Here is a 27,234-nt window from a genome sequence, read left to right as displayed (position 1 = left end):
TGACCACAATATAACAGGCCTAACATGATGATGCTGCTCCCTGACCACAATATAACAGGCCTAACAGGATGATGCTGCTCCCTGACCACAATATAACAGGCCTAACAGGATGATGCTGCTCCAGTGTTCTATATGACAGGGCTAACAGGATGATGCTGCTCCAGTGTTCTATATAACAGGCCTAACAGGATGATGCTGCTCCAGTGTTCTATATAACAGGCCTAACAGGATGATGCTGCTCCAGTGTTCTATATAACAGGCCTAACAGGATGATGCTGCTCCAGTGTTCTATATAACAGGCCTAACAGGATGATGCTGCTCCAGTGTTCTATATAACAGGCCTAACAGGATGATGCTGCTCCAGTGTTCTATATAACAGGGCTAACAGGATGATGCTGCTCCTGTGTTCTATATGACAGGGCTAACAGGATGATGCTGCTCCAGTGTTCTATATGACAGGGCTAACAGGATGATGCTGCTCCAGTGTTCTATATGACAGGGCTAACAGGATGATGCTGCTCCAGTGTTCTATATGACAGGGCTAACAGGATGATGCTGCTCCAGTGTTCTATATGACAGGGCTAACAGGATGATGCTGCTCCAGTGTTCTATATGACAGGGCTAACAGGATGATGCTGCTCCAGTGTTCTATATGACAGGGCTAACAGGATGATGCTGCTCCAGTGTTCTATATGACAGGGCTAACAGGATGATGCTGCTCCAGTGTTCTATATGACAGGGCTAACAGGATGATGCTGCTCCAGTGTTCTATATGACAGGGCTAACAGGATGATGCTGCTCCAGTGTTCTATATGACAGGGCTAACAGGATGATGCTGCTCCAGTGTTCTATATGACAGGGCTAACAGGATGATGCTGCTCCAGTGTTCTATATAACAGGCCTAACAGGATGATGCTGCTCCAGTGTTCTATATAACAGGCCTAACAGGATGATGATGCTCCAGTGTTCTATATAACAGGTCTAACAGGATGATGCTGCTCCAGTGTTCTATATGACAGGGCTAACAGGATGATGCTGCTCCAGTGTTCTATATAACAGGTCTAACAGGATGATGCTGCTCCAGTGTTCTATATGACAGGGCTAACAGGATGATGCTGCTCCAGTGTTCTATATAACAGGCCTAACAGGATGATGCTGCTCCAGTGTTCTATATAACAGGCCTAACAGGATGATGCTGCTCCAGTGTTCTATATAACAGGCCTAACAGGATGATGCTGCTCCAGTGTTCTATATGACAGGGCTAACAGGATGATGCTGCTCCAGTGTTCTATATGACAGGGCTAACAGGATGATGCTGCTCCAGTGTTCTATATGACAGGGCTAACAGGATGATGCTGCTCCTGTGTTCTATATGACAGGGCTAACAGGATGATGCTGCTCCAGTGTTCTATATGACAGGCCTAACAGGATGATGCTGCTCCAGTGTTCTATATAACAGGGCTAACAGGATGATGCTGCTCCAGTGTTCTATATAACAGGGCTAACAGGATGATGCTGCTCCAGTGTTCTATATGACAGGGCTAACAGGATGATGCTGCTCCAGTGTTCTATATGACAGGGCTAACAGGATGATGCTGCTCCTGTGTTCTATATGACAGGGCTAACAGGATGATGCTGCTCCAGTGTTCTATATGACAGGCCTAACAGGATGATGCTGCTCCAGTGTTCTATATAACAGGGCTAACAGGATGATGCTGCTCCAGTGTTCTATATAACAGGGCTAACAGGATGATGCTGCTCCAGTGTTCTATATGACAGGGCTAACAGGATGATGATGCTCCAGTGTTCTATATGACAGGGCTAACAGGATGATGCTGCTCCAGTGTTCTATATAACAGGGCTAACAGGATGATGCTGCTCCAGTGTTCTATATGACAGGGCTAACAGGATGATGCTGCTCCAGTGTTCTATATGACAGGGCTAACAGGATGATGCTGCTCCAGTGTTCTATATGACAGGGCTAACAGGATGATGCTGCTCCAGTGTTCTATATGACAGGGCTAACAGGATGATGCTGCTCCTGTGTTCTATATGACAGGGCTAACAGGATGATGCTGCTCCTGTGTTCTATATGACAGGGCTAACAGGATGATGCTGCTCCAGTGTTCTATATGACAGGGCTAACAGGATGATGCTGCTCCCGTGTTCTATATGACAGGCCTAACAGGATGATGCTGCTCCAGTGTTCACTCACAGTACAGTACACCACAGAGACTCGCTCCCCGAAACTGATGGAAATCACATTTAGCTGTTGGGGTGTTTCCTACCGTAGCTTACAACAGGCCTCTGACTAGAGTCTTTACTTCTAGCTCATCTGTATCCTGTACCCCTAACAGTTTATGACCAGAACTGCCACTTCGTCCTTGCCTAGGTCTCTGGTGCTCCCAAGTGCTTCAGGGACTGAGAGACAGGCCCAGGGCAGGTTGTTGAGGCTCAGAGCTCATGGAGGCTATACTCAACTTCCACAGCAGCAGGAGCTGAGCACCCCAGAGAGAGCAGCAGGAGCTGAGCACCCCAGAGAGAGCAGCAGGAGCTGAGCACCCCAGAGAGAGCAGCAGGAGCTGAGCACCCCAGAGAGAGAGAGAGTTGTCAGTACCTGCCCTACACCTGCTGAGGGTCTGTTCAGCCTGGGACACAAATAGAGGAAGGCATGATGGATGGAGGAAGGGAGCAGTGTGCTATTCCAGAGGAAACATTAACCCAATTAGCCATCACACTCCTGAAGAATACTTCAAGATAGTTCAATGGATGATAGCATTTTACATGAATGGTCCTAGTTTTGAGAAATAAAGTGTTACTAATTATAAAAAATATGACTAATAATTTTTAATTTTTTTAATGTGGCTTGCGAAGCAAGAGAGACCCCACTTTAAATCTTCAACATACTTCTTCTTCTTATTTGGAACGTTACTCCTCCTAAGCTACAAACGTCATTCAAACTTTAAAACAGACTGGTCTGGGATAGTGTGCTATATACAACAGTATGTGGACACCCCTTCAGAATTAGTGGATTCGGCTATTTCAGCCACACCCGTTGCTGACAGGTGTATAAAATTGAGCACACAGCCATGCAATCTCCATAGACAAACATTGGCAGTAGAATGGCCCATACTGAAGACCTCAGTGACTTTCAACATGGCACCGTCATAGGATGCCACCTTTCCAACAAGTCAGTTTGTCAGATTTGTGCCCTGCTAGAGTTGCCCCGGTCAACTGTAAATGTTGTTATTGTGAAGTGGAAACGTCTAGGAGCAACAACGGCTCAGCCGCTAAGCGGTAGGCTACACAAGCTCACAGAACGGGACCGCCGAGTGCTGAAGCGTGTAAAAATCGTCTATCCTCGGTTGCAACACTCACTACCGAGTTCCAAACTGCCTCTGGAAGCAAGAACATCAGTGCCCGACCTCACTAATGCTCTTGTGGCTGAATGGAAGCAAGTCCCCGCAGCAATGTTCCAACATCTAGTGGAAAGCCTTCCCATAACAGTGGAGGCTGTTATAGCAGCAATGGGGGGGACCAACTCCATAATTAACGCCCATGATTTAGGAAGGAGATGTTCGACCAGCAGGTGTCCACATACTTTTAGTCATGTAGTGTATCTTTTATACTTTTTGAATTATTAAGCTTATAGTGATTTTTTTGTGCATCTCCATCTACTTTCATGGGATTTCCACAACATTCTAAAGGTCCCATTGTGACATCATCACTTCTAATATTCCATTCACAGTAAATGCAACAATACAACTTTTGACACAAATCAGTTACTTGGTCCACTTTGCCAACAATATAGACAAAATGTTAGAGGGTATGCAATCTTCCTCTATTTCTTTCCTCTTCAAGTCAAAAAAATTATAATATCTTATTCCAATCAAACAGTACAGCTATTTTAGTAACTGCATCAACTGCTTTTTTCCCCTAACTTCTTGAAACTGCCATTTTGACCACCCCCCAACAAGAATAAAATGCACAGAGTATAAAATCTTCCTCTACTTCTCTGCTTTTCAAATCTGAAATCAGAATAAGAATAGCTTCTACCAATCAAGAGGTAGAGTGGTTTTAGTAACCCATCAACTGCATTTATGAACGATGCAGTAAGTCATGTCAAAAGCTAGCGGATTCATTACTTACCAACAACAGCTGCAAATTCCAATAAAACAACATCACATTTTGAAGTTCACTTTCATTGATTTGTCTAACACTATCATGAATCTAGCAAATACGTTTTGTGGGTCAGTGTGCAGTATTTATTTAGTTTCATAGCACAAACGTTTGTTAGCATGTTTCTCACACTGGCTTTAGCCATGGATGGAGCAGGCCTGCCAAGGAAACAGCAGGGGGTTGCCAAGGCAACAGCAGGGGGTTGCCTAGCTACACGTGCCTCGGAGGGAGACAACCTCTGCATAGCACGTCAAATTCCCAAGATGAATACTGACCATAACCACACAACTACTGAACAAAACCACAGCGCCACTGACCCACACAGCCACTGACCCACAGCCACTGACCCACACAGCCACTGACCCACACAGCCACTGACCCACACAGCCACTGACCCACACAGCCACTGACCCGCACAGCTACTGACAACACAATTACTGCTCTGGTCACTACCATTACTACTGTAGACACTACCATTACTATAACTATAACCAGTCACTACCACTACTATAACCAGTCACTACCACTACTATAACTATAACCAGACACTACCATTACTATAACTATAACCAGTCACTACCACTACTATAACTATAACCAGTCACTACCACTACTATAACTATAACCAGTCACTACCACTACTATAACTATAACCAGTCACTACCACTACTATAACTATAACCAGTCACTACCATTACTATAACTATAACCAGTCACTACCACTACTATAACTATAACCAGTCACTACCACTACTATAACCAGTCACTACCACTACTATAACTATAACCAGACACTACCATTACTATAACCAGTCACTACCATTACTATAACTATAACCAGTCACTACCACTACTATAACTATAACCAGTCACTACCATTACTACTGTAGACACTACCACTACTATAACTATAACCAGTCACTACCATTACTATAACTATAACCAGTCACTACCACTACTATAACAATAACCAGTCACTACCACTACTATAACTATAACCAGTCACTACCATTACTATAACTATAACCAGTCACTACCATTACTATAACTATAACCAGTCACTACCACTACTATAACTATAACCAGTCACTACCACTACTATAACTATAACCAGTCACTACCATTACTATAACTATAACCAGTCACTACCACTACTATAACTATAACCAGTCACTACCATTACTACTGTAGACACTACCACTACTATAACCAGTCACTACCACTACTATAACTATAACCAGTCACTACCATTACTATAACTATAACCAGTCACAACCATTACTATAACTATAACCAGTCACTACCACTACTATAACTATAACCAGTCACTACCACTACTATAACTATAACCAGACACTACCATTACTATAACCAGTCACTACCATTACTATAACTATAACCAGTCACTACCACTACTATAACTATAACCAGTCACTACCACTACTATAACTATAACCAGTCACTACCACTACTATAACTATAACCAGTCACTACCATTACTATAACTATAACCAGTCACTACCACTACTATAACTATAACCAGTCACTACCACTACTATAACCAGTCACTACCACTACTATAACTATAACCAGACACTACCATTACTATAACCAGTCACTACCATTACTATAACTATAACCAGTCACTACCACTACTATAACTATAACCAGTCACTACCATTACTACTGTAGACACTACCACTACTATAACTATAACCAGTCACTACCATTACTATAACTATAACCAGTCACTACCACTACTATAACAATAACCAGTCACTACCACTACTATAACTATAACCAGTCACTACCATTACTATAACTATAACCAGTCACTACCATTACTATAACTATAACCAGTCACTACCACTACTATAACTATAACCAGTCACTACCACTACTATAACTATAACCAGTCACTACCATTACTATAACTATAACCAGTCACTACCATTACTACTGTAGACACTACCACTACTATAACCAGTCACTACCACTACTATAACTATAACCAGTCACTACCATTACTACTGTAGACACTACCACTACTATAACCAGTCACTACCACTACTATAACTATAACCAGTCACTACCATTACTATAACTATAACCAGTCACTACCACTACTATAACTATAACCAGTCACTACCACTACTATAACAAGTCACTACCATTACTATAACTATAACCAGTTACTACCATTACTACTGTAGTCACCACCACTACTATAACTATAACCAGTCACTACCATTACTACTGTAGACACTACCACTACTATAACTATAACCAGTCACTACCATTACTACTGTAGACACTACCACTACTATAACCAGTCACTACCACTACTATAACTATAACCAGTCACTACCACTACTATAACCAGTCACTACCATTACTACTGTAGACACTACCACTACTATAACCAGTCACTACCACTACTATAACTATAACCAGTCACTACCACTACTATAACTATAACCAGTCACTACCACTACTATAACTATAACCAGTCACTACCACTACTATAACTATAACCAGTCACTACCATTACTACTGTAGACACTACCACTACTATTACTATAACCAGTCACTACCATTACTACTGTAGACACTACCACTACTATAACTATAACCAGTCACTACCACTACTATAACTATAACCAGTCACTACCATTACTACTGTAGACACTACCACTACTATAACCAGTCACTACCACTACTATAACTATAACCAGTCACTACCACTACTATAACCAGTCACTACCACTACTATAACTATAACCAGTCACTACCACTACTATAACCAGTCACTACCACTACTATAACTATAACCAGTCACTACCACTACTATAACTATAACCAGTCACTACCACTACTATAACCAGTCACTACCATTACTACTGTAGACACTACCACTACTATAACTATAACCAGTCACTACCATTACTATAACTATAACCAGTCACTACCACTACTATAACTATAACCAGTCACTACCACTACTATAACTATAACCAGTCACTACCACTACTATAACTATAACCAGTCAATACCATTACTATAACTATAACCAGTCACTACCATTACTACTGTAGACACTACCACTACTATAACCAGTCACTACCACTACTATAACTATAACCAGTCACTACCACTACTATAACCAGTCACTACCATTACTACTGTAGACACTACCACTACTATAACCAGTCACTACCACTACTATAACTATAACCAGTCACTACCATTACTACTGTAGACACTACCACTACTATAACTATAACCAGTCACTACCATTACTATAACTATAACCAGTCACTACCATTACTACTGTAGACACTACCACTACTATAACTATAACCAGACACTACCATTACTATAACTATAACCAGTCACTACCATTACTACTGTAGACACTACCACTACTATAACTATAACAAGTCACTACCATTACTATAACTATAACCAGTCACTACCATTACTATAACTATAACCAGTCACTACCACTACTATAACTATAACCAGACACTACCACTACTATAACTATAACCAGTCACTACCACTACTATAACTATAACCAGTCACTACCATTACTACTGTAGACACTACTACTACTATAACTATAACCAGTCACTACCACTACTATAACCAGTCACTACCACTACTATAACTATAACCAGTCACTACCACTACTATAACTATAACCAGTCACTACCATTACTATAACTATAACCAGTCACTACCATTACTATAACCAGACACTACCACTACTATAACTATAACCAGTCACTACCATTACTACTGTAGACACTACCACTACTATAACTATAACCAGTCACTACCACTACTATAACTATAACCAGTCACTACCACTACTATAACTATAACCAGTCACTACCACTACTATAACTATAACCAGTCACTACCATTACTACTGTAGACACTACCACTACTATAACTATAACCAGTCACTACCACTACTATAACTATAACCAGACACTACCATTACTATAACTATAACCAGTCACTACCACTACTATAACTATAACCAGTCACTACCACTACTATAACCAGTCACTACCACTACTATAACTATAACCAGTCACTACCACTACTATAACTATAACCAGTCACTACCATTACTATAACCAGTCACTACCACTACTATAACCAGTCACTACCACTACCATTACTATAACCAGTCACTACCACTACTATAACCAGTCACTACCACTACTATAACCAGTCACTACCACTACTATAACTATAACCAGACACTACCATTACTATAACTATAACCAGTCACTACCACTACTATAACTATAACCAGTCACTACCACTACTATAACTATAACCAGTCACTACCATTACTACTGCAGACACTACCATTACTATAACTATAACCAGTCACTACCATTACTATAACTATAACCAGTCACTACCACTACTATAACTATAACCAGTCACTACCACTACTATAACTATAACCAGTCACTACCACTACTATAACTATAACCAGTCACTACCATTACTACTGTAGACACTACCACTACTATAACTATAACCAGTCACTACCACTACTATAACTATAACCAGTCACTACCATTACTATAACTATAACCAGTCACTACCACTACTATAACTATAACCAGTCACTACCATTACTACTGTAGACACTACCACTACTATAACTATAACCAGTCACTACCACTACTATAACTATAACCAGTCACTACCATTACTATAACCAGTCACTACCACTACTATAACTATAACCAGTCACTACCACTACTATAACTATAACCAGTCACTACCACTACTATAACTATAACCAGTCACTACCACTACTATAACTATAACCAGTCACTACCATTACTACTGTAGACACTACCACTACTATAACTATAACCAGTCACTACCACTACTATAACTATAACCAGTCACTACCACTACTATAACTATAACCAGTCACTACCACTACTATAACTATAACCAGTCACTACCATTACTATAACTATAACCAGTCACTACCACTACTATAACTATAACCAGTCACTACCATTACTACCGTAGACACTACCACTACTATAACTATAACCAGTCACTACCACTACTATAACTATAACCAGTCACTACCATTACTATAACTATAACCAGTCACTACCACTACTATAACTATAACCAGTCACTACCATTACTACTGTAGACACTACCACTACTATAACTATAACCAGTCACTACCACTACTATAACTATAACCAGTCACTACCATTACTATAACCAGTCACTACCACTACTATAACTATAACCAGTCACTACCACTACTATAACTATAACCAGTCACTACCACTACTATAACTATAACCAGTCACTACCACTACTATAACTATAACCAGTCACTACCATTACTACTGTAGACACTACCACTACTATAACTATAACCAGTCACTACCACTACTATAACTATAACCAGTCACTACCACTACTATAACTATAACCAGTCACTACCACTACTATAACTATAACCAGTCACTACCATTACTATAACTATAACCAGTCACTACCACTACTATAACTATAACCAGTCACTACCATTACTACTGTAGACACTACCACTACTATAACTATAACCAGTCACTACCACTACTATAACTATAACCAGTCACTACCATTACTACTGTAGACACTACCACTACTATAACTATAACCAGTCACTACCATTACTATAACTATAACCAGTCACTACCACTACTATAACTATAACCAGTCACTACCATTACTACTGTAGACACTTCCACTACTATAACTATAACCAGTCACTACCATTACTATAACTATAACCAGTCACTACCACTACTATAACTATAACCAGTCACTACCACTACTATAACTATAACCAGTCACTACCATTACTACTGTAGACACTACCACTACTATAACTATAACCAGTCACTACCATTACTTTAACTATAACCAGTCACTACCACTACTATAACTATAACCAGTCACTACCACTACTATAACTATAACCAGTCACTACCATTACTACTGCAGACACTACCATTACTATAACTATAACCAGTCACTACCATTACTATAACTATAACCAGTCACTACCACTACTATAACTATAACCAGTCACTACCACTACTATAACTATAACCAGTCACTACCACTACTATAACCAGTCACTACCATTACTATAACTATAACCAGTCACTACCACTACTATTACTATAACCAGTCACTACCATTACTACTGTAGACACTACCACTACTATAACTATAACCAGTCACTACCACTACTATAACTAGAACCAGTCACTACCATTACTATAACTATAACCAGTCACTACCACTACTATAACTATAACCAGTCACTACCATTACTACTGTAGACACTACCACTACTATAACTATAACCAGTCACTACCACTACTATAACCAGTCACTACCACTACTATAACTATAACCAGTCACTACCACTACTATAACTATAACCAGTCACTACCATTACTATAACTATAACCAGTCACTACCACTACTATAACTATAACCAGTCACTACCATTACTACTGTAGACACTACCACTACTATAACTATAACCAGTCACTACCACTACTATAACTATAACCAGTCACTACCATTACTACTGTAGACACTACCACTACTATAACTATAACCAGTCACTACCATTACTATAACTATAACCAGTCACTACCATTACTACTGTAGACACTACCACTACTATAACTATAACCAGTCACTACCACTACTATAACTATAACCAGTCACTACCACTACTATAACTATAACCAGTCACTACCATTACTACTGTAGACACTACCACTACTATAACTATAACCAGTCACTACCATTACTATAACTATAACCAGTCACTACCACTACTATAACTATAACCAGTCACTACCACTACTATAACTATAACCAGTCACTACCACTACTATAACTATAACCAGTCACTACCATTACTATAACTATAACCAGTCACTACCATTACTACTGTAGACACTACCACTACTATAACTATAACCAGTCACTACCATTACTATAACTATAACCAGTCACTACCACTACTATAACTATAACCAGTCACTACCATTACTACTGTAGACACTACCACTACTATAACTATAACCAGTCACTACCATTACTACTGTAGACACTACCACTACTATAACTATAACCAGACACTACCACTACTATAACTATAACCAGTCACTACCACTACTATAACTATAACCAGTCACTACCACTACTATAACTATAACCAGTCACTACCACTACTATAACTATAACCAGTCACTACCATTACTATAACTATAACCAGTCACTACCACTACTATAACTATAACCAGTCACTACCACTACTATAACTATAACCAGTCACTACCACTACTATAACTATAACCAGTCACTACCATTACTACTGTAGACACTATCAGTTTCGACCCTCAACTGGAGTTTAGAAATGTTTGTGATCTAATTGACCCACAATCCAAAGCAATACGTTTGATATAGTAGTCTAAGGAATCAGACCAATTAGTTTACCAAATTTAACTTTGTCTATATGTAACTGCTTTTCTTTACATAGTAAAGCAAAATGTTTTAAACTTCTTCCATTACAACAAAAATACTTTTAAAGAGTTACAGCAAGCCCCACAACTTCACTTGTAAGGTTACTATCTAGTTAAAAATCATATTTGATCATATTCAATGTAATCTGCCTAAAAGACAGGCTCGGTCTTGGCATTGCCATAAATAATAGGACTAAATGACAGACATGGCTTCCTGACCTACTACATGAGTGTTAAATTACCTTCTCATTACGACAGAGTAAAGACAGGCTCTTCTGGTAGGAAGCAAGAAAACACCGCAGCCATCAACCCAGTCAGACCACACCATAGAGGCAGCCATCAACCCAGTCAGACCACACCATAGAGGCAGCCACCAACCCAGTCAGACCACACCATAGAGGCAGCCATCAACCCAGTCAGACCACACCATAGAGGCAGCCATCAACCCAGTCAGACCAAACCATAGAGGCAGCCACCAACCCAGTCAGACCACACCATAGAGGCAGCCATCAACCCAGTCAGACCACACCATAGAGGCAGCCATCAACCCAGTCAGACCACACCATAGAGGCAGCCATCAACCCAGTCAGACCAAACCATAGAGGCAGCCATCAACCCAGTCAGACCACACCATAGAGGCAGCCATCAACCCAGTCAGACCACACCATAGAGGCAGCCATCAACCCAGTCAGACCACACCATAGAGGCAGCCACCAACCCAGTCAGACCAAACCATAGAGGCAGCCATCAACCCAGTCAGACCACACCATAGAGGCAGCCATCAACCCAGTCAGCCCAAACCATCAACCCAGTCAGACCACACCATAGAGGCAGCCATCAACCCAGTCAGACCAAACCGTAGAGGCAGCCATCAACCCAGTCAGACCAAACCATAGAGGCAGCCACCAACCCAGTCAGACCACACCATAGAGGCAGCCACCAACCCAGTCAGACCAAACCATAGAGGCAGCCATCAACCCAGTCAGACCAAACCAGAGGCAGCCATCAACCCAGTCAGACCACATCATAGAGGCAGCCATCAACCCAGTCAGACCAAACCATAGAGGCAGCCATCAACCCAGTCAGACCACACCATAGAGGCAGCCACCAACCCAGTCAGACCACATCATAGAGGCAGCCATCAACCCAGTCAGACCAAACCATAGAGGCAGCCACCAACCCAGTCAGACCACACCATAGAGGCAGCCACCAACCCAGTCAGACCACACCATAGAGGCAGCCACCAACCCAGTCAGACCACATCATAGAGGCAGCCATCAACCCAGTCAGACCAAACCATAGAGGCAGCCACCAACCCAGTCAGACCACACCATAGAGGCAGCCACCAACCCAGTCAGACCAAACCATAGAGGCAGCCACCAACCCAGTCAGACCAAACCATAGAGGCAGCCACCAACCCAGTCAGACCAAACCATAGAGGCAGCCATCAACCCAGTCAGACCACACCATAGAGGCAGCCACCAACCCAGTCAGACCACACCATAGAGGCAGCCATCAACCCAGTCAGACCAAACCATAGAGGCAGCCATCAACCCAGTCAGACCAAACCATAGAGGCAGCCACCAACCCAGTCAGACCAAACCATAGAGGCAGCCATCAACCCAGTCAGACCACACCATAGAGGCAGCCACCAACCCAGTCAGACCAAACCAGAGGCAGCCATCAACCCAGTCAGACCAAACCATAGAGGCAGCCATCAACCCAGTCAGACCAAACCATAGAGGCAGCCATCAACCCAGTCAGACCAAACCAGAGGCAGCCATCAACCCAGTCAGACCTAACCATAGAGGCAGCCATCAACCCAGTCAGACCAAACCATAGAGGCAGCCATCAACCCAGTCAGACCAAACCATAGAGGCAGCCATCAACCCAGTCAGACCAAACCATAGAGGCAGCCATCAACCCAGTCAGACCAAACCATAGAGGCAGCCACCAACCCAGTCAGACCACACCATAGAGGCAGCCATCAACCCAGTCAGACCAAACCATAGAGGCAGCCATCAACCCAGTCAGACCAAACCATAGAGGCAGCCATCAACCCAGTCAGACCACACCATAGAGGCAGCCATCAACCCAGTCAGACCCAGCCACCAACCCAGTCAGACCTAACCATAGAGGCAGCCATCAACCCAGTCAGACCACACCATAGAGGCAGCCATCAACCCAGTCAGACCACACCATAGAGGCAGCCATCAACCCAGTCAGACCACACCATAGAGGCAGCCATCAACCCAGTCAGACCACACCATAGAGGCAGCCATCAACCCAGTCAGACCACACCATAGAGGCAGCCATCAACCCAGTCAGACCACACCATAGAGGCAGCCATCAACCCAGTCAGACCACACCATAGAGGCAGCCACCAACCCAGTCAGACCTAACCATAGAGGCAGTCACCAACCCAGTCAGACCAAACCATAGAGGCAGCCATCAACCCAGTCAGACCACACCATAGAGGCAGCCATCAACCCAGTCAGACCACACCATAGAGGCAGCCACCAACCCAGTCAGACCACACCATAGAGGCAGCCATCAACCCAGTCAGACCAAACCAGAGGCAGCCATCAACCCAGTCAGACCACACCATAGAGGCAGCCATCAACCCAGTCAGACCAAACCATAGAGGCAGCCATCAACCCAGTCAGACCACACCATAGAGGCAGCCACCAACCCAGTCAGACCAAACCATCAACCCAGTCAGACCAAACCATAGAGGCAGCCATCAACCCAGTCAGACCACACCATAGAGGCAGCCATCAACCCAGTCAGACCAAACCATCAACCCAGTCAGACCAAACCATAGAGGCAGCCACCAACCCAGTCAGACCACACCATAGAGGCAGCCACCAACCCAGTCAGACCACACCATAGAGGCAGCCACCAACCCAGTCAGACCAAACCATAGAGGCAGCCATCAACCCAGTCAGACCACACCATAGAGGCAGCCATCAACCCAGTCAGACCACACCATAGAGGCAGCCACCAACCCAGTCAGACCACACCATAGAGGCAGCCATCAACCCAGTCAGACCAAACCAGAGGCAGCCATCAACCCAGTCAGACCACACCATAGAGGCAGCCATCAACCCAGTCAGACCAAACCATAGAGGCAGCCATCAACCCAGTCAGACCACACCATAGAGGCAGCCACCAACCCAGTCAGACCAAACCATCAACCCAGTCAGACCAAACCATAGAGGCAGCCATCAACCCAGTCAGACCACACCATAGAGGCAGCCATCAACCCAGTCAGACCACACCATCAACCCAGTCAGACCAAACCATAGAGGCAGCCACCAACCCAGTCAGACCACACCATAGAGGCAGCCACCAACCCAGTCAGACCACACCATAGAGGCAGCCACCAACCCAGTCAGACCACACCATAGAGGCAGCCACCAACCCAGTCAGACCACACCATGCAGCACAACCCAGTCAGACCAAACCATAGAGGCAGCCACCAACCCAGTCAGACCACACCATAGAGGCAGCCATCAACCCAGTCAGACCAAACCATAGAGGCAGCCATCAACCCAGTCAGACCAAACCATAGAGGCAGCCATCAACCCAGTCAGACCAAACCATAGAGGCAGCCATCAACCCAGTCAGACCACACCATAGAGGCAGCCACCAACCCAGTCAGACCACACCATAGAGGCAGCCACCAACCCAGTCAGACCACACCATAGAGGCAGCCATCAACCCAGTCAGACCACACCATAGAGGCAGCCACCAACCCAGTCAGACCACACCATAGAGGCAGCCATCAACCCAGTCAGACCTAACCATAGAGGCAGCCACCAACCCAGTCAGACCAAACCATAGAGGCAGCCACCAACCCAGTCAGACCACACCATAGAGGCAGCCATCAACCCAGTCAGACCACACCATAGAGGCAGCCACCAACCCAGTCAGACCACACCATAGAGGCAGCCACCAACCCAGTCAGACCACACCATAGAGGCAGCCACCAACCCAGTCAGACCTAACCATAGAGGCAGCCATCAACCCAGTCCTCCACCTCCACAACCCATCCTGTACAACTACCCTGTTTATATATACACACACACACACATACATATATACACTGAAGAAAAATATAAATGCAACATGCAACAATGTCAAAGATTTTACTGAGTTACAGTCACATAAAAGGAAATCAGTCAATTGAAATAAATTCATTAGGCCTTAATCTATGGATTTCACATGACTGGGAATACAGATATATGATATATAGAGAGAGAGAGAGAGAGAGAGAGAGAGAGAGAGAGAGAGAGCTAGAGAGAGAGAGAGCTAGAGAGAGACAGAGAGAGAGCTAGAGAGAGAGAGCGACAGAGACAGAGACGGAGAGAGAGAGAGAGAGAGAGAGACAGGGAGAGAGCGAGAGAGACAGGGAGAGGACACAGAGAGAGAGAGAGAGAGAGAGAGAGAGAGAGAGAGAGAGAGAGAGAGACAGAGAGAGACAGAGAGAGAGAGACAGACACTGAGAGAGAGAGAGAGAGAGAGAGAGAGAGAGAGAGAGAGGACACAGAGAGAGAGATAGAGAGAGAGAGAGAGAGACAGGGAGAGAGAGAGAGAGAGAGAGAGAGAGAGAGAGACAGGGAGAGAGAGAGACAGGGAGAGAGCGAGACAGAGAGAGAGCGAGAGAGAGAGAGAGGACACAGAGAGAGAGAGAGAGAGAGAGAGGACACAGAGAGAGAGAGAGAGAGAGAGAGAGAGAGAGAGAGAGAGAGACAGAGAGAGAGCTAGAGAGAGAGCTAGAGAGAGAGCTAGAGAGAGAGAGAGAGAGGACACAGAGAGAGAGACAGAGAGAGAGAGAGAGAGAGAGAGAGACAGAGAGAGAGAGAGAGAGAGACAGAGAGAGAGAGAGAGAGAGATGGGACACTGAAAGAGAGAGAGCTGGAGGCATTTGATAAAAGAGTATCAAAAAAGTACCAAAGTCTTGGTATACACGTGGTACTGTGTGTACAGCATAAGATATGTACATTATAATTCACTACTACAGTTCTTACCTTTGGTGTAGTTTAGCTGGGCAGCCAAGATCCTCAGTCTGTCAGGAAACCACCTGATAGTTAAAATCACCTTGAAGGAAAAAGAGAGACAGAGAGAGAGAGAGAGTGAGTAATTTATTCAGAGCAGAGAGTGCAGAACTATGATTCATGTGGATTCAATGCAACGCCAAATATCAATCCACTTATACCCACTGCTTTCTACAGACTCAGCTAACTGGAACTATTACTGTAGACATCAATTGTGTTTCCCAAATGGCACCCTATATTCCCTATATAGTGCACTACTTTTGACCAGATGGGCCCTATGCAAGCCCTGGTCAAGAGCAGGGAATAGGGGGCCATTTGGGACACGAGGCCACAGGAGCCACACCAGCAGAGTAGCATTGTATCAGTACGTCTGGTATGGGCTGAAATGGATTGTGAGGAAAACCACCTGCCCTATGGTCTCTTATCTATCATATTCTCCCTCGAAAAATAGATTATTAATCTTAAAAGGGACTTCTATGTTTAATAAAAGGTTAAATTGACAGCAGCATCCAGTACTATTACGGTTACCTTCGCTTCCTTGGGCACAGGGACTATGGTGGTCTGCTTGAAACATGTAGGTATTACAGACTCGGTCAGGGAGAGGCTGAAAATGTCAGTGAAGACACTTGCCAGTTGGTCCGCGCATGCTTTGAGTACACGTCCTGGTAATCCGTCTGGCCCCGCGGCCTTGTGAATGTTGACCTGTTTAAAGGTCTTGATCACATCAGACTACAAAAGGAAACCCAGCCGCGAGCTACCAAGTGACGCGAGCCTACCAGATGAGCTAAATGCCTTTTGTGCTCGCTTCGAGGCAAGCAACACTGAAGCATGCATGAGAGCACCAGCTGTTCTGGACGACTGTGTGATAGCGCTCTCGGTAGCCTGCCTAAATGATTACCGCCCCCTAGCACTCACGTCGGTAGACATGAAGTGCTTTGAAAGGCTGGTCATGGCTCACATCAGCAGCATCATCCCCGATACCCTAGACCCACTCCAATTAGCATACCGCCCCAACACATCCACAGATGACGCACTCCACACTGCCCTTTCCCACCTGGACAACAGGAACACCTATGTGAGAATGCTGTTCATTGGCTACAGCTCAGCGTTCAACACCATAGTGCCCACAAAGCTCATCACTAAGCTAAGGACCCTGGGACTAAACACCTCCCTCTGCAACTGGATCCTGGACTTCCTGACGGGCTGCCCCCAGGTGGTAAGGGTAGGCAACAACACGTCTGCCACGCTGATCCTCAACACTGGGGCCCCTCAAGGGTGCGTGCTTAGTCCCCTCCTGTACTCCATGTTCACCTACGACTGCGTGGCCAAACACGACTTCAACACCATCATTAAGTTTGCTGACGACACATTGGTAGGCCTGATCACCGTCAACGATGAGACAGCCTATATGGAGGTCAGAGACCTGGCAGTGTGGTGCCAGGACAACAACCTCTCCCTCAATGTGAGCAAGACAAAGGAGCTGATCGTAGAAAAGGAGGGCCGAACAGGCTCCCATTAACATCGACGGGGCTGTAGTGGAGCGGGTCGAGAGTTTCAAGTTCCTTGGTGTCCACAACACCAACGAACTGTCATGATCCACCAAGACAGTCGTGAAGAGGGCACGACAACACCTTTTCCCGCTCAGGAGACTGAAAATATTTGGCACGGGTCACCAGATCCTCAAAAAGTTCTACAGCTGCACCATCGAGAGCATCCTGACCGGTTACATCACCGCCTAGTATGGCAACTGCTCGGCCTCCGACCGTAAGGCGCTACAGAGGGAAGTGTGTACAGCCCAGTACATCACTGGGGCCTAGCTTCCTGCCATCCAGGACCTCTATACCAGGCGGTGTCAGAGGGTAGTGCGTACAGCCCAGTACATCACTGGGGCCTAGCTTCCTGCCATCCAGGACCTCTATACCAGGCGGTGTCAGAGGGTAGTGCGTACAGCCCAGTACATCACTGGGGCCAAGCTTCCTGCCATCCAGGACCTCTATACCAGGCGCTACAGAGGGTAGTGCGTATGGCCCAGTTCATCACTGGGGCCAAGCTTCCTAACATCCAGGACCTACAGTGAGGGAAAAAAGTATTTGATCCCCTGCAGATTTTGTATGTTTGCCCACTGACAAAGAAATGATCAGTCTGTAATTTTAATGGTAGGTTTATTTGAACAGTGAGAGACAGAATAACAACAAGAAAATCCAGAAAAACTGAAATAAGTATTTGACCCCCTCTCAATCAGAAAGATTTCTGGCTCCCAGGTGTCTTTTATACAGGTAACGAGCTGAGATTAGGAGCACACTCTTAAAGGGAGTGCTCCTAATCTCAGCTTGTTACCTGTATAAAAGACACCTATCCACAGAAGCAATCAATCAGATTCCAAACTCTCCACCATGGCCAAGACCAAAGAGCTCTCCAAGGATGTCAGGGACAAGATTGTAGACCTACACAAGGCTGGAATGGGCTGCAAGACCATCGCAAAGCAGCTTGGTGAGAAGGTGACAACAGTTGGTGCAATTATTCGCAAATGGAAGAAACACGAAAGACCTGTCAATCTCCCTCTGCCTGGGGCTCCATGCAAGATCTCACCTCGTGGAGTTGCAATGATCATGAGAACGGTGAGGAATCAGCCCAGAACTACACGGGAGGATCTTGTCAATGATCTCAAGGCAGCTGGGACCATAGTCACCAAGAAAACAATTGGTAACACACTATGCCGTGAAGGACTAAAATCCTGCAGTGCCGGCAAGGTCCCCCTGCTCAAGAAAGCACATATACAGGGCCGTCTGAAGTTTGCCAATGAACATCTGAATGATTCAGAGGAGAACTGGGTGAAAGTGTTGTGGTCAGATGAGACCAAAATTGAGCTCTTTGGCATCAACTCAACTCGCCGTGTTTGGAGGAGGAGGAATGCTGCCTATGACCCCAAGAACACCATCCCCACCGTCAAACATGGAGGTGGAAACATTATGCTTTGGGGGTGTTTTTCTGCTAAGGGGACAGGACAACTTCACCGCATCAAAGGGACGATGGACAGGGCCATGTACCGTCAAATCTTGGGTGAGAACCTCCTTCCCTCAGCCAGGGCATTGAAAATGGGTCGTGGACGGGTATTCCAGCACGACAATGACCCAAAACACACGGCTAAGGCAACAAAGGAGTGGCTCAAGAAGAAACACATTAAGGTCCTGGAGTGGCCTAGCCAGTCTCCAGACCTTAATCCCATAGAACATCTGTGGAGGGAGCTGAAGGTTTGAGTTGCCAAACGTCAGCCTCGAAGCCTTAATGACTTGGAGAAGATCTGCAAAGAGGTGCGGAACAAAATCCCTCCTGAGATGTGTGCAAACCTGTTGGCCAACTACTAGAAACGTCTGACCTCTGTGATTGCCAACAAGGGTTTTGCCACCAAGTAGTAAGTAATGTTTTGCAGAGGGGTCAAATACTTATTTCCCTCATTAAATTGCAAATCAATTTATAACATTTTTGACATGCGTTTTTCTGGATTTTTGTTGTTGTTATTCTGTCTCTCACTGTTCAAATACACCTACCATTAAAATTATAGACTGATCATGTCTTTGTCAGTGGGCAAACGTACAAAATCAGCAGGGGATCAAATACTTTTTTCCCTCACCGTATATACCAGGCGGTGTCAGAGGAAAGCCCCCAAAAAATTGTCAAAGACTCCAGTCACCAAAGTCAGACTGCTCTCTCTGCTACCACACGGCAAGCGGTACCGGAGCGCCAAGTCTAGGACCAAAAGGCTCCTTAACAGCTTCTACCCTCAAGCAATAAGACTTCTGAACAATTAATTAAATGGCCACCCGGACTATTTACATTGACCCCCCCCCCCCCCCTCCATTTGTATTTACGCTGCTGCTACTCGCTGTTTATTATCTATGCATAGTCACTGTACCCCTACCTACATGTACAAATTATCTCGACTAACCTGTATCCCAGCACATTGACTCGGTACCGGTACCCCCTGTATATAGCCTCATTATTGTTATTCTATTGTGTTACTTTTTATTTTATTTTTAACTTTAGTTTATTTAGTAAATAATTTCTTAACTCTATTTCTTGAACTGCATTGTTGGTTAAGGGCTTGTAAGTAAGTATTTCACGGTAATGTCTACACCTGTTGTATTCGGCGCATGTGGCAAATACAATTTGATTGGATTTAATTTGATTCCTGTGATATGCACTGTGGTATCCAATATGAGTCCTGTGGTATCCAGTATGAGTCCTGTGGTATCCAGTATGAGTCCTGTGGTATCCATTATGAGTCCTGTGGTATCCAGTATGAGTCCTGTGGTATCCAGTATGATTCCTGTGGTATGCACTGTGGTATCCATTATGAGTCCTGTGGTATCCAGTATGAGTCCTGTGGTATCCAGTATGAGTCCTGTGGTATCCAGTATGAGTCCTGTGGTATCCAGTATGAGTCCTGTGGTATCCGGTATGAGTCCTGTGGTATCCGGTATGAGTCCTGTGGTATCCAGTATGAGTCCTGTGGTATCCATTATGAGTCCTGTGGTATCCAGTATGAGTCCTGTGGTATCCAGTATGAGTCCTGTGGTATCCAGTATGAGTCCTGTGGTATCCGGTATGAGTCCTGTGGTATCCAGTATGAGTCCTGTGGTATCCATTATGAGTCCTGTGGTATCCAGTATGAGTCCTGTGGTATCCAGTATGAGTCCTGTGGTATCCAGTATGATTCCTGTGATATGCACTGTGGTATCCAGTATGAGTCCTGTGGTATCCATTATGAGTCCTGTGGTATCCAGTATGAGTCCTGTGGTATCCAGTATGATTCCTGTGGTATGCACTGTGGTATCCATTATGAGTCCTGTGGTATCCAGTATGAGTCCTGTGGTATCCAGTATGAGTCCTGTGGTATCCAGTATGAGTCCTGTGGTATCCAGTATGAGTCCTGTGGTATCCAGTATGATTCCTGTGGTATCCAGTATGAGTCCTGTGGTATCCGGTATGAGTCCTGTGGTATCCAGTATGAGTCCTGTGGTATGCACTGTGGTATCCAGTATGCTTCCTGTGGTATCCAGTATGAGTCCTGTGGTATCCATTATGAGTCCTGTGGTATCCAGTATGAGTCCTGTGGTATCCGGTATGAGTCCTGTGGTATCCAGTATGAGTCCTGTGGTATGCACTGTGGTATCCAGTATGCTTCCTGTGGTATCCGGTATGATTCCTGTGTTATCCAGTATGAGTCCTGTGGTATCCAGTATGCTCAGCACTACTGTAGGTAGTCATCCCTGTGTAGTAGTCTGATGGCTCAGCACTACTGTAGGTAGTCATCCCTGTGTAGTAGTCTGATGGCTCAGCACTACTGTAGGTAGTCATCCCTGTGTAGTAGTCTGATGGCTCAGCACTACTGTAGGTAGTCATCCCTGTGTAGTAGTCTGATGGCTCAGCACTACTGTAGGTAGTCATCCCTGTGTAGTAGTCTGATGGCTCAGCACTACTGTAGGTAGTCATCCCTGTGTAGTAGTCTGATGGCTCAGCACTACTGTAGGTAGTCATCCCTGTGTAGTAGTCTGATGGCTCAGCACTACTGTAGGTAGTCATCCCTGTGTAGTAGTCTGATGGCTCAGCACTACTGTAGGTAGTCATCCCTGTGTAGTAGTCTGATGGCTCAGCACTACTGTAGGTAGTCATCCCTGTGTAGTAGTCTGATGGCTCAGCACTACTGTAGGTAGTCATCCCTGTGTAGTAGTCTGATGGCTCAGCACTACTGTAGGTAGTCATCCCTGTGTAGTAGTCTGATGGCTCAGCACTACTGTAGGTAGTCATCCCTGACAACTTGAGCTACACACTCAGTCTCCACTGAGGACGTATGTAAGTCATCCAAACGTGGTAACCCTCGCAAGGCTGCCGGCCCAGACGGCCCTCAGAGCATGTGCAGACCAGCTGGCTGTGTTCCCATACTGCTTCAAGATGTCCACTATCATCCCCCTGCCCAAGAAAGGGAAAGTAACTGAACTGAATGACTACCGACCCGTAGCTCTCACTTCCGTCATCATGAAGCGCTTCGAGAGGCTAGTCAAAGACCACATCACCTCCTCCCTCCCCGATACACTCAACCCTCTTCAATTTGCCTACCGTCCTGACAGATCCATGGACGACGCAATCACCATTACACTGCACAACGCCCTTACCCATCTGGACAAAAGGAATGCTTATGTGAGGATGCTGTTCATCGACTACAGCTCGGCCTTCAATACCATAGTGCCCTATAAGCTCATTACAAAGCTCCCGGCCCTGGGTCTGAACTCTGACGGGCCGCCCCCAGGTGGTCAAGGTTGGCAACATTACCTCCTCGACACTGATCCTCAACACGGGGGCCCCACAAGGGTGCATCCTCAGTCCCCTCCTGTATTCTCTGTATACCCACGACTGCTTGGCCTCACACAGTTCCAACTCCATCATCAAGTTCTCTGACGACACGACAGTAGTAGGTCTGATCACCAACAATGACGTGACAGCCTACAGGGAGGAGGTAGGTACTCTGACGGCGTGGTGCCAGGTAAACAACCTCTCCCTCAACGTTAGCAAAACAAAGGAGCTGATTGTGGAGGAAGGCTGGACCAGGCTGGACACGCCCCCCCATCCTCATCAATGGGGCCGCAGTGGAGACGGTCAATAACTTCTAATTCCTCGGCGTACACATCTCAGAGAAGCTGAACTGGTCTAACCACACGGACACCGTGATGAAGAAGGCACGACAGCGACTCTTCAACCTCAGGATGCTGAAGAAATTTGGCCTGTCCCAGAGGGCCTCACAGTGTTCTACAGGAGCACCATCGAGAGCATTCTGCCGGGCTGCATCACAGCCTGGTACGGCAACTCCACCACCACGGACCGCAAGGCTCTTCAGAGGGTGATACGTGCAGCTGGACGCACCGTTGGGTGCTCACTGCCTGTCCTCCAGGACACCTACAGCACCAGGTGTCGCAGGAAGGAAGACCAAGAAGATCATCAGGGACCTCAGCCACGCCCTGCTGTGTAGATACATTTACATTTTAGTCATTTAGCAGACGCTCTTATCCAGAGCGACTTACAGTTAGTGAGTGCATACATTATTATTTTAATTTTTTTTTCATACTGGCCCCCCGTGGGAATCAAACCCACAACCCTGGCGTTGCAAACGCCATGCTCTACCAACTGAGCTACATCCCTGCCGGCCATTCCCTCCCCTACCCTGGACAACGCTGGGCCAAATTGTGCGCCTCCCGTTCGCGGCCGGCTACGACAGAGCCTGGATTCGAACCAAGATCTCTAGTGGCACAGCTAGCACTGTGATGCAGTGCCTTAGACCACTGCGCCACTCGGCTAACGCTGCTGCTGTGTAGATAACGCTGCTGTGTAGATAACGCTGCTGTGTAGATAACGCTGCTGCTGCTGCTGTATAGATAACGCTGCTGTGTAGATAACGCTGCTGTATAGATAACGCTGCTGTGTAGATAACGCTGCTGTGTAGATAACGCTGCTGTGTAGATAACGCTGCTGTATAGATAACGCTGCTGTATAGATAACGCTGCTGTGTAGATAACGCTGCTGTGTAGATAACGCTGCTGTGTAGATAACGCTGCTGTGTAGATAACGCTGCTGTATAGATAACGCTGCTGTATAGATAACGCTGCTGCGTAGATAACGCTGCTGCGTAGATAACGCTGCTGTGTAGATAACGCTGCTGCTGTGTAGATAACGCTGCTGTGTAGATAACGCTGCTGTATAGATAACGCTGCTGCTGCTGTATAGATAACGCTGCTGTGTAGATAACGCTGCTGTGTAGATAACGCTGCTGTATAGATAACGCTGCTGCGTAGATAACGCTGCTGTGTAGATAACGCTGCTGTGTAGATAACGCTGCTGTGTAGATAACGCTGCTGTGTAGATAACGCTGCTGTGTAGATAACGCTGCTGTATAGATAACGCTGCTGTGTAGATAACGCTGCTGTATTGTGTTTTTCTCTAGCTGGAGGTAAGCAGGAGGTAAGCTTCTCATATGGTGTTGAGTAAAGCTTAACCATGTATTAGATCGTAGGTAGGTAGTTAGTTGTAGTTAGGTATTGTATTTATTATAGGTTAGTATTGTTGTTATTGTAGGTTTCCGTAGGTAATTGTAGGTTAGTATCGAAGCACGAGGCTAGCTAGCTAGCGGGTAGCTACTGGTAACGATTAGCAACGGTGGAGAGCTGTTTCCAATGTTAATGTGCTGCTACCCAACGTTTAATTTTTGCTGCGTTATGCGTTATGAAAGGAACTAGACACGGACATGAATTATCTGTTTAGTGTGCTAACACACTCTTGGCAGTTTGTTGTAACCAAGTATTGGTGCTAAATTGTGTGTTAATGGATGCTAGCTTGCTAGTTAGCTACGGCGTCATAGCTAGGTATCGTGGGTTGTTGTGGGTAGTTACTGCAGGTTTAGTGTGCTAACACACTCTTGGCAGTTTGTTGTAACCAAGTATTGGTGCTAAATTGTGTGTTAATGGATGCTAGCTTGCTAGTTAGCTACGGCGTCATAGCTAGGTATCGTGGGTTGTTGTGGGTAGTTACTGCAGGTTGGCAGTGTCTTCGGCCGTGCCGGCTGTAGCACGGGCGAGCTAACTAGCCGTTTTTCGAACAGAGTCAGAGTCAACACAGTAGCCATTGTGTGCCGGGTGTAGCACGAAGCTAGCTAGCTAGCCGTTCTTCAAACAAAGTCAACACAGTGGCCATTGCTAGCTACCCAACACGACCAGCTAACTGTACTGTAGTAGCTAAATACAATCTACTTGTCCTAGCTAGCCAACGTTGAATCATTGCTGCGTCATGAAAGGAACTTGACACAGACACGAATGATCTGTTTAGTGTGTTATCACACTATTGGTGGTTTGTTGTGACCAAGTGTTTGTGCTAAACTGTGTGTTACTGGATGCTAGCATGCTAGTTAGCTAGTTAACACACTATTGGTGGTTTGTTGTGACCAAGTGTTGGTGCTAAACTGTGTGTTAAACTGTGTGTTATTGGATGCTAGCATGCTAGTTAGCTATGGTGTCATAGTTAGCTAGCTGAATAAAGTGGGTTGAGTCTATTCCTTTAAACATTGAACCGCTGTGGTTCACAACAATTCTGATTTCTAAAGGTGGAAGTTGGGAGAGTTTTTGTTCCGGGTGGTTCAGTGAAACAATTTTAGTTTCTGAGGTAGAAGTTTTTGGTGAGGGAGGCCCTGCTCTCTCCTCTCCCAGATGCTTGGCTCATTTCATTCCGATCTCCTCTGCATTTTTGTAGCCATTTGCTACAGCCTGTCAACTATGCCTCTGCCTATCCCTGTTCTCTCCTCTCTGCACAGGCTACACAAACGCACCACACCGCGCGGCTGCTGCCTCTCTCACCTGGTGGTCCCTGCACGCACCCCTCACCTGGAGTTCCAGGTCGCAGGCAGCCTCTGGAACTGCCGTTCTGCTGCCAACAAAGCTGACTTCATCCCAGCCTATGCCAACCTCCAGTCCCTCGACTTCCTGGCGCTGACGGAAACATGGATCACCACTGAAAACACTGCTACTCCTACTGCTCTCTCCTCGTCTGACCATGTGTTCTCGCATACCCCGAGAGCATCTGGTCAGAGGGGTGGTGGTACAGGAATCCTCATCTCTCCCCAAGTGGACATTCTCAATTTTTCCCCTAACCCATCTGTCTATCTCCTCATTTGAATTCCATGCTGTCACAGTCACTAGCCCATTTAAGCTTAATATCCTTGTCATCTATCGCCCTCCAGGTTCCCTTGGAGAGTTCATCAATGAGCTTGACGCCTTGATAAGTTCCTTTCCTGAGGATGGCTCACCCCTCACAGTTTTGGGGGATTTCAACCTCCCTATGTCCACATTTGACTCATTTCTCTCTGCCTCCTTCTTTCCACTCCTCTCCTCTTTTGACCTCACCCTCTCACCGTCCCCCCTACTCACAAGGCAGGCAATACGCTTGACCTCATCTTCACTAGATGCTGCTCCTCTACTAATCTCACTGCAACTCCCTCCATGTCTCCGACCACTACTTTGTTTCCTTTTCTCTCTCGCTCTCCTCCCACACTACTCACTCTGCCCCTACACAGATGGTAATGCGCCGCCGCAACCTTCGCTCTCTCTCTCCCACTACTCTCTCCTCTTCCATCCTATCATCTCTTCCCTCTGCTCAATCCTTCTCCCTCCAATCTCCTGATTCTGCCTCCTCAACCCCTCCTCTCCTCCCTTTCTGCATCCTTTGACTCTCTGTGTCCCCTATCCTCCCGGCCGGCTCGGTCCTCCCCTCCAGCTCCGTGGCTTGATGACTCACTGCGAGCTCACAGAACAGAGCTCCGGGCAGCGGAGCGGAAATGGAAGAAAACTAAACTCCCTGCC

At 45.5% G+C, this 27,234-nt stretch overlaps 1 protein-coding gene across 1 annotated transcript in view; it reads right to left on the bottom strand.

The window, feature by feature from the left end:
- The window catches only part of LOC121537106 (ras-associated and pleckstrin homology domains-containing protein 1-like), a 217,519-nt gene that overhangs the window by 131,410 nt on the left and 58,875 nt on the right, over positions 1-27,234 (bottom strand). Inside the window, 1 exon segment of the mRNA XM_041844881.2 lies at positions 16,811-16,880. The gene's annotated coding sequence lies outside the window, so the exon portion shown is untranslated.

Source organism: Coregonus clupeaformis, chromosome 23, assembly GCF_020615455.1.
Source record: "Coregonus clupeaformis isolate EN_2021a chromosome 23, ASM2061545v1, whole genome shotgun sequence".
NCBI lineage: Eukaryota > Metazoa > Chordata > Actinopteri > Salmoniformes > Salmonidae > Coregonus > Coregonus clupeaformis.
This window is presented reverse-complemented; position numbering and strand designations above follow the sequence as displayed.